The 9,325-nt window shown below is 47.6% G+C and overlaps 1 long non-coding RNA gene across 2 annotated transcripts; it reads left to right on the top strand.

Annotated features, from left to right (window-relative positions):
* Positions 1-2,015: 2,015 nt before the first annotated feature.
* Positions 2,016-5,674, top strand: LOC149128120 (uncharacterized). 2 transcript variants are annotated; one of them, XR_016229396.1, is made up of 3 exons: positions 2,016-2,403; positions 2,670-2,817; positions 3,241-3,788. It is a non-coding gene; the product is annotated as an uncharacterized LOC149128120 (long non-coding RNA). The 2 variants fall into 2 exon arrangements; XR_016229395.1 differs by lacking the exon at positions 3,241-3,788 and adding an exon at positions 4,322-5,674 and having other exon boundaries at positions 2,224-2,403.
* The last annotated feature ends 3,651 nt before the right edge of the window (positions 5,675-9,325 follow it).

Genomic DNA, 9,325 nt, shown 5'->3' with positions numbered 1-9,325 from the left:
AGTAACAGGGCCGGGCTTTGCGCGGGAACGGGGGCGCACGGCGACGTCCAAACAGCGCGTTCCCTTCAGCAGCGAGTGGCTGCCTTTCAGCCCTCACCGCTGGCTTGTTGAGATAATTGATTTCGTGTCGTTTAAAGATGGGGCAGAGAAACAAACGGCAAGTGGAGCAGGTTTGGAGGCAATTGGGAGCGGCCTATCAGTTTAATTACAGCTCCATCTTTAGCTGACATGGGTTCTTTCCTCTTCGAATTAAAATATCCAAGCAACTTGAAATGTAACAGTGATGAATTTTTCATGTTCTGCTCCCGACTTGCATCCTGGCTCAGGGCACCGTCACCAGCCCACTTGGAGCTTGCTTCAATAGATAGTTAAAGTGACATGCAGGCATCGGCTGCGTGACACAGATAACTCAGGGGAACAGCACAAAGTAAATGAGATGCATTAGTGTCTGGATGGGAACTGAAGATAGAAGTTCTCAGAACTTCTTGTTTAATTTATAGAAACGGATTTCCCTCCTGTGCTTAAGATTTCAAAATAGTAATCATATTCTGCAGAGGTGATGTTCCCACTCCAGGTACTAATATCAATATGTAAAAGAAAATCATTAGCTGGAGGTGGCTCTCAGCAGCACCTATTATATGTCAACAAGCTAGCCGAGGTGATAAAACAAACTGTTAGTGGAAATTTAATTACTAGCCATTGAGATTTGGGCAAGGGCTGGGGATTCGAGATTCCTGACTCTGGCACCAGAGCCTGCTGGAAGCAACCATCCGCCTGGAACGAACATTTTTAATAGGTGTCTCCCTTCCCTCTGGAAGCTCACTGCACCCGAGGCCAAGGCCGCAGGGAAAGGAGACTTGGAAAAAAAAAAAAAAAAAGGAGAGAGACAGAGACAGAATGAGAACGAAGCTGTCTGTTTCCAACCTCCATAGTCCAGTTGACTTTGAGGATGATTGCGGGCCTGCAAGGTCATTTTGTAAGTGATTTCTGCACATTTAATTGTGACAGATTCCTGGCCAATGACTGCTTTTCCAGCTGGCATGACTCGAAATTTATCATATGATATAAAACGGGGTTGCGCCCTCTACGAAGCTGGCTAAGCTACTCTCTTCTCCGGATGCCTGCTCTGTGCCAGCCCAGCCCCCTCCAGCCCACACCCACCCCAGGTGAACGCTTCCTGGGGCCTTCCCTTCAGAAGCTCCAGGCTCTCTGCTCCCATACCCACCACGTTCATTCGCCTTGGCTACAAGTGCAGGCACAGTGTCTAACCAAAGTGTCCAGCAAAAGGCCAAGTATAAAGTGGAGATGCCGTGACTCAGCTGTCACCTGGGAGCTGCCTTGCTCCCAGGCCCAGGTAAAATAGCATCAGATCACGCCAATCCCACTGAGCCCATTTCTTCTTTTGCACCTTCTGCAATTTCTGTCATTCTTGGGGTGTGCATCATCTCCAGCCCGCTGCAGCCTCGGGGGACTTGCCAGTACCCTGTGCTACTTTAACCCTAGGATGAAGTTGGAAAAGGTTACTCCTATCGAGTATGCTTGACCCTGTGGCCCTTCATGAAATTTGTACCTTGGAGGGACGACAGCCCCCAGCCCTGGGCTGACTTCTCTCTTCACTCTCTTCGCTGCTTCCTCCCCGTCCCTCGACTATGGGAACTCCTGCTCCCCACCCCCTCCTCATCTACTATGCAGAAGAACCAAGCCAACCTAGGTGCAGTACAGGGTAGGAGAGTGAACGACCTTCTCAGTTTGGCTGGAATTGAGTGATTCCCTGAGCTATAGGATGTTCTGTGCTAAAACTGGGACAACAGGGGCCCGCGCTGTGATGCAGCAGGTTAAAGCCCTCGCCCGCAGCACTGATATTCATTCCATATGGGCACCAGTTCAAGTCCTGGCTGCTCCACTTCTGACCCAGCTCCCTGCTTATGTGCCTAGGAAAGCAACAGAGGATGGCCCATTGGGCCCCTACACCCATGTGGAAGACCCAGAAGAAGCTCGGCTTCAGGCAGCCATTTGGGGAGTGAACCAGCAGATGGAAGACTTTCTCTCCTTCTCTTTCTCTCTCTCTGTAACTCTGCCTTTCAAATAATTTAAAAATAAATAAATAAATAAAACTGGGACAACAAAGTAGATGGAGGTGACTGTCCCAGGGCGGACAGTGCAAACCAGCAAGGAAAGGACATTTTCTCTTCCTCGCTCCCTTGCTCCCTTCCTCCCTCGCCCACCTGCACTGCCTCTTAGAGAGCATTGTTCTCAGTCTCAGCTGAACCTTAGACTCGGCAGCAGATTTGAAACCTCCAGGAGGCCAGGCTTCATCCCAGAATTACTGAGTCGGCTCTGCAGGCAGGACTTCGGCTGCTGTGCTTTGACGTCTCCCCAGATGACTCCGCCGTGCAGCCGGGGGTGAGGACTGATGCACTGGGGGAAGGGAGTTCAGGAGCTCTCAGGCCTGGGTCCCTTTGGCTGTGTCCCTTCAGCAGCCTGAGCTACTTTAGAAGCCTTAAAAGGAATGCGTGTTTGGGTAAAAACGGACACTATGAAAATGTGTTTCTCTCTGAATCTATTATAGCATTGTTGTTCAGTTCCATTAAGATAGCTCGACTGATTTGATTACTCCCCTTCTCCCTCCTCACAGAGTAAGAGTCTCAGGCGTGTGGCTTTCCTCGCAGGTGGTTAGAACTGATGGGCACTGCAGAAAATCCAAGTGCAAGCGAGGTGAAGCCCCAAGGTCCTGCCGCCGGGGACCTTCTGTAAAAGGCGGATGACGCCTGCCCTCCAAGTAGCCGCTTAACCACAAGATGACCTCGACAAGGCCGGGTAAGTCTGCGGTCTGGTTACCGTGCTGCAGACCAAGGCTCGCTAATCTTGTTAGTCCCTTCCTGGGTAACAGTGCAGGGTTCGGGGCCTGTCAGCCCCCTCCAGGAAATCCCGCTAAGCCTGGGATTTGAGATCCTTAACTCAGATGTCTTAAGCAGAGAAATATCCACCTTTGCGTCTGTCTCTAAAAATTTGATGGATATTTGTACTGCTGCTGTGAATACAGGAACCAAGAGAAGTTTCCCGTCAGATCAGGTGAACCTGGGTAAAGACTGCAGGTCTCTTAAGTTCCCGGGGCCTGTTTTCTCACCTGATGTTGGGATGCTAGTAATGACCCTGCCCGCAGGAAACGGGGTGTGGGGAGAAGGGCTGTGATGGGGATAAAACTCTGCCCGCAAACATTAATGCACCCTTGGTATGTAGACAAGCATGAGGAAGAAGTGGTCCCTGCCTGCCCAGGGGGCTTGCGACCTCATGGACGTCTCGTAAGTGCTACCAAGGAACTCTGCGTGGTGGAGTGCTCTGCACAGTCGAGGAATGGAGGTGTCATTGAAAGCAGGTGCTGGGAAACTGATATTGTCCTTGACCGCCGCACCAGGTGAACTAAATCCAGACGAGGAGACTGAAGTGGCTTCCTTTAGCTATCTTCATAACATCATTCAAAATAGGAAGCGTTTAATATTCCCTAACTGTCTGAAGAATCTGCAAGCCCGTGCTGGCATGTTCGCATCACATGTCTCTAACTCTCCTCTGGTCTACAAGGAGCCCTGCGGTTGAAAGTGTCAGTAACAGTAAGTGACACCATTGTGTCCACTTCACAGTCGGGCCATCTGAGGCCAGGGGTGAAGGAAAGGTGGTAGCCTGGGAAGGGAGGCCCAGAGGGAAATCCTCACTTTCCAGGCCAGCACTCTGCCTCACAAGACGACATCCTCTCTTTGCACTCCTCCTTTCAATCTGCAGAGATGAGAAAGGCCCATAGCTCTATTAATTTGCTGTTATTTTGCATTTGCTCCTCCCTCTTCTTTACTCTGCTTTTTCTTTTTTCTTTCTTTTTTAAATATTTTTTTATTTGAAAGGTAGAGTTACAGAGAGAGAGAAGGAGAGGCAGAGAGAGAGAGGTCTTCCATCCGCTGGTTCACTCCCCAACTGGCCGCGATGGCTGGAGCTGCACCAATCTGAAGCCAGGAGCCAGGAGCTTCTTCCAGTCTCCCACATGGGTGCAGGGACCCAAGGATTTGGGCCATCTTCTACTGCCTTCCCAGGCCACAGCAGAGATCTGGGGAGCAGCTGGGACTCGAACCGGTGCCCATATGGAATGCCAGCACACACAGGCAGCTTGACCCGCTCTGCCACAGCACCAGCCCCTCTGCTTTTTCTTGACATTCAGGCAACTCCTTCATATTCAGGTCTCAGCCCAGACGTCAGCTGCTCAGAGAGCCTTTGTTGGCTCTGGAGCCTCCCCAGTTCCTCTCTGTCAAATCATTCTGTTTCGTTGTCTCCATAGCACCTGCTGCCACCTACAGTTATCTAGACCGTCTGTGTGTGTTGTCATCTTCTCCCATTAAAATGCAACCTCCCTGGGAAGACGACTTGGCCTCATTCGCTGTTGTATACACTGTGCCTAGAACTGCAACTGGCACATAGTAGGTGCTCAATAAAAGTGTGTTGGGCTCTTGGAGATCTGTGTCTCTGGCTGATGGGAAGGCTGATGGAGAGAAGGGAAATGTGTGTTCCAGCTCCCACAGCGAGGCAAGCCAGCTGCCGGCTGCGGACCTCAGCTCTCTTGCCTGTAAAATCGGACACCTGCGCCCACGAGAGGATCCGAGAAAAGAGGTGCTGAGGACCAAACGAGAAGATAGTGGCAAAAGTACTTTGACAAGTGAAAATGCGAGTTAAGTGGGAGATGTTATTATCTTCTGCCATCTGCTTGACTTTAATCTTTTTTTCCTCGGTAAGCGGACCTATTGATTGTAGCTTGCTGGAGGAAGCTCTCACTGTCTAATTACTGCCCTGGCTCAGCCTGTCACAGTGTCCTCTGCAGTCAGCACGTCCTGACACTGACCCCTCATGCCACAGCCATTTGCAGAGCAGCCACCCGGGCACTCTGTGCCCAGCACAAGGGGAGCAGGGCTCCGGGGCTGCAGGAGGGCACTGCTGGGGAGAAGCCGAGGCTCAGGCACAGTGGCGGCAGTGCGTTGGCCCCTGCGGCCAGTGTCCCCCGGCTGGACAGTGTTTTTAGCATTTCAGACTGCGGTTCCCAGGAGAGCGATCCTGCAGGTGTTTTCTGGCCTGTGATGTGATGGGGGAGGGAGAAGAGGTTGTGAAGAAGTCATTCCTAAGCGTTTGCCAGGCACTACGAATTCCTTTCCCCAGGAGCTGGGAAGCTTCAGCATGTCCAGGGTATTGTTCTCCGCGTTGCCTCACAAGACCTCACAGCCTCCCTGGGAGCACTGCCCCTTTCTACGAGAGGAGGACGTATGGTCGTTTAGAGCTGAGGACGGTGACTTGTGCAAGGGAATTCGAACCCACGTCCCCTACCTCTCAGTCTACACTGGCAGCCTCCCTCCTCACAGGGCTGGCCCAAGCCAGGCCACATATAGCTTGAATTGAAAATGCTCTTTGGCAAAAAAAATTCCCAGAAGGCATCAGGACTTTTAAAAGTATCTCAAAGGGACAAATGCAGGCCCGTGTTTGGCACAGTGGTTGAACCACCTCTTGGACACCCACATCCCATCTCAGAGTACCTGGTTCAAGTCCTGGCTGCTCCACTTCTGATCCAGGTTCCTGCTAATGTGCACCCTGGGAGGCAGCAAGTGGTGGCTCAAGTCAGTGGGTCCCTGCCACCCAGGTGGAGACCTGGCCCAGCTCTGGCTCTTCATTCCCAATTTGCTTACAAGATTTCTCTCTCTTTCAAATAAAAGTAAAAATAAATAAATAAAATTTTGAAGCAAAATAAAAAAGGAATACTTTTTTGGCCAGCAAAGGAAATGAGAGTGTGCTTGAAAATGCATTTCCATTTATGTCTGTCATTTAGAAGGAAGAAAAAGGATCCATCAGCATCATCTGATTAGATGAGGCTTTTTAAAAATTATTAAATAAACCAGTTTTGTCTTGGCTTCAACCTGCCAGGGAATAATTGGATCAGGCAACCCCTAGGCTATGAAACTGCCAAAGAGAAGTTGGTTGGCAAAAGCTTGTTGAACGAATAGATGAATGTCAGCCTGGCTTGTAAACACCCTGTTCTCACTTTCTTCACTCATCATAATGAAGATCATTGGCCACAGAGTCATAAAATTCTCTAATGTTGGTATGCTGCTTTGCTTTTTAGCTTGAAAGATCTTTCTTGGCAGAATCTCAAGTGATCCTCAAATAACCCTCAGAAGCACGCAGTTGTGTAGGGGAGGAGACTGGGGGATCAATTGATTGCCCAGGTTCAGATGAAACAGTGTTGGGTGTGTTTTGTAACATTCTGATGATTTTTTAGAAAGAAACAAAGGAATATTCAGAATCCAAAATCAGATGAAAATGAAAATCCAAAGAAAGAACTGGAGCGCTAAATTTGGCCTTGGCCTTGAGGTATTTGCCAAGTCAGACAAACTTTGGTTTCAGTTTTCGTGATTCACAGGCCAGAGGAAAAGGAGAAAGACCCTAGAGCTTACCCAAGGTAGAGATACAGTAGAAATCCCTATGCATGAAGCTGGCATCCAAAATTACTGTGACATCAGTGTAAAGGTGAGTGAGAAATAAAACAGATTCCATTCTAACTACAAGTACAAGCACATGCATCCAACTTGGACACTAAACAGAAGGGGAGAATTATGCCGAGAGCTTGTAATCATAAACCAGCCCTTCATGGGTTTGCACCTTAATTTCATACTCCCTGAGGAGGGAGGGCGTCCAAGAACCCTCAAATTAAACATTTGAGAAAGTGAATCTGAATTAACAGTGGCCCCAGGGACTTAAAGAATAAGAAGATATCTCTGTGAAGGAACTTAAAGCCAAATGTCAAAGAATTCCCATAGATAAACTTGAAAAGATGTAAACTCACGGGCCAGTGCCATGGCATAGCAGGTAAAGCTGCCGCCTGTGGTGCTAACATCCCGTATGGGAACCTGTTCAAGTCCTGGCTGCTCCATTCTGATCCAGCTCTCTGCTATGGCCTGGGAGAGCAGTGGAGGATGGCCCAAGGGTTTGGACCCCTGCGTGGGAGACCCAGAGGAATCTCCTGTCTCCTGGCTTTGGATCGACGCAGTTCCGACCATTGCAGCCATCTGAGGAGTGAACCGGCAGTTGGAAGACCTCTCTCTCTGTCTCTCTCTCTCTATCTATCTTTCTTCCTATCTATCTATCTATCTATCTATCTATCTACCTACCTACCTATCTATCTCTGCCTCTACCTCTGCCTCTCTGTAGCTCTGCCTTTCAAATAAATAAAACAATCTTTTAGAAAAATACATCTGAGGAAATAAAGAAAAACATTAAAAGAAGACAAAGAAGTAACAAACTAGAGAAATGCCCAAGCAGATTGGAAAAGGATTGAAGAAGAACTTTTCATCAGTAACAAAATATATGTAATCACTGAATGAAAAACTATACCTGGCTTCAACAGGTTACACATTGCTGAAAGTACAGTGACCTAGAATGTAGATCTGAAAAACATATCCAGAATGCATCTCAGAAAGACAAAGAGAAGAAAAAGTAGAAGAAATGCTAAGAGACAGGTAGGGAAAGGTGAACATGTCTTCCTTGAGTCCCAGGTGAATTATAGCAAACGGGAGAAGCAGAGAGCAGGAGCAGTATTTGAAAAACAAGAATTTTCCACAGATTCCCAAAGCTCCCCAAATCAAGAAGGACAAATAAAAGATAAAACTAGATGGCAGAGTAGGCCCATGGCTAGTATGACCTACAGAGATATTTGGGACCCCAGCTTTGTTCTAATTCTGTATCACAGGTTTAGGACCACGTGAGGCGTGTTTAGTGAGGATCATGTTCATGCACAAGAAAACTATATTACATTCTACTGCACTAGACATCCATTCTACATGTTGTGCCAAAGACTATAGCTATGATCAGTCTTAGAAGGGGAAGATCTTTCTTATAGAAAGTTGGATGTGATCCTTGTTCACTTTGGACTTGCCATCTACAACCAAGTACAGACCGTCCCTGATTTATGATGGTTTGACTTAGAACTTTTTGACTTTTCAAACATGCAAAAGTGCTGTTCATTCAATAGAAACTATACTTCAAATTTTGAATGTTGATCCTGTCCCCTGCAGTAGAATACCTTTGTGTGATGCTGGGCGGCGCAGTAAGCCCCTGAGGCCTGTCTGTGAAGCTGTCGTAACTGTAAGCATCGCATACTCCACAGGGCACTGTGGGGCTCAGCGTGGATGCTCACAAGGGTTGGTGTATTAAATGCAGTTTTTACTTACACTGACAGTTTATCAAGATGTAACCCCACTGTAAGTTTGACCATCTGGACTCCTTTGTGGAAACTTGGTTCCAGAAGCTTTTATCTGTCCCTCTTTGTCTCTGCTCAGTATTCTCACAGTGCTCACTCCCACTTGTATTACTGAGATAAGCAAACCTCTTCTGAATTATCCAAGTGGTGTCCGTGTCTAGGTTTTCCATCAGTCTGAACCTACTATTAACGTTTACCAGTGCACTCACCCAACATATCACGCTGCAGAACACAAAAGACAAAGACATATCTAAGGAACAGTCAGAAAAAAATATTATTTCCAAAGGACTAATCATTGGTGCAGCAACTGGTTTCCCAAATACCAACAATAGAAACCAGAAGATGGTAGGGAAAATATATCTTCAATGTGCTGAAATAAAATACTTAGCAACCTAAAAATCTATGCTTAGGAAAAAAAAATACATCTCAATGCATTTTCAGACAAACTGACTTTTGTATCAGCAGACTTTCACAAAAGACAATTAGAAGATTCTGAACAGAGACAGGCATTTTAGCCTAGTGGTTAAGTTGCAGGTTAATATGCCCACATCCCACGTCAGAGCACTGGGTTCAGTCCCTGGCTCCAGCTCCTGATTTCAGCTTCCTGTTAATGCACACCCTGGGGGGCAGTGGTGGTGACTCAAGTACCTGGGTTCCTGTCACCAAGTGAGAGACCTGAGTGACTTCCCGGCTCCTAGTTGCAGGCGCATGGGACATGAATCAGCAGATGGGAGCACTTGCACTCCCTCTGCCTTTCAAATAAATTTTTAAAATAAAATTCTGTATTTCAGCAATTGTGAGACACAGACAAAACAGGGCTTAGATGGAAACTTCTAACTTTAAATTATCAGAGCAAATGAGGAAATAAAGACCAACAATCAGTGAGACAGGCATCTGACTTAAGAAGGTGGGCGCTATCCCAGGTGCTTCAAGAACTATAGATTACGTGGCCAAGACCAAGAGCCATCCCCTACACAGTCCTGAAGATAGCACAGAAGTGGCACCAGGAAGCCTATATCTCAAAGACATGGGTCTCTTCAGGGAGTG

The sequence above is a fragment of the Oryctolagus cuniculus genome, chromosome 2, assembly GCF_051225735.1.
Source record: "Oryctolagus cuniculus isolate XC-2025 breed Fujian yellow rabbit chromosome 2, ASM5122573v1, whole genome shotgun sequence".
NCBI classification, from domain to species: Eukaryota; Metazoa; Chordata; class Mammalia; order Lagomorpha; family Leporidae; genus Oryctolagus; species Oryctolagus cuniculus.
Note: the sequence above shows the minus strand (reverse complement) of the source record. Positions and strands in the feature narration are given on the sequence as shown.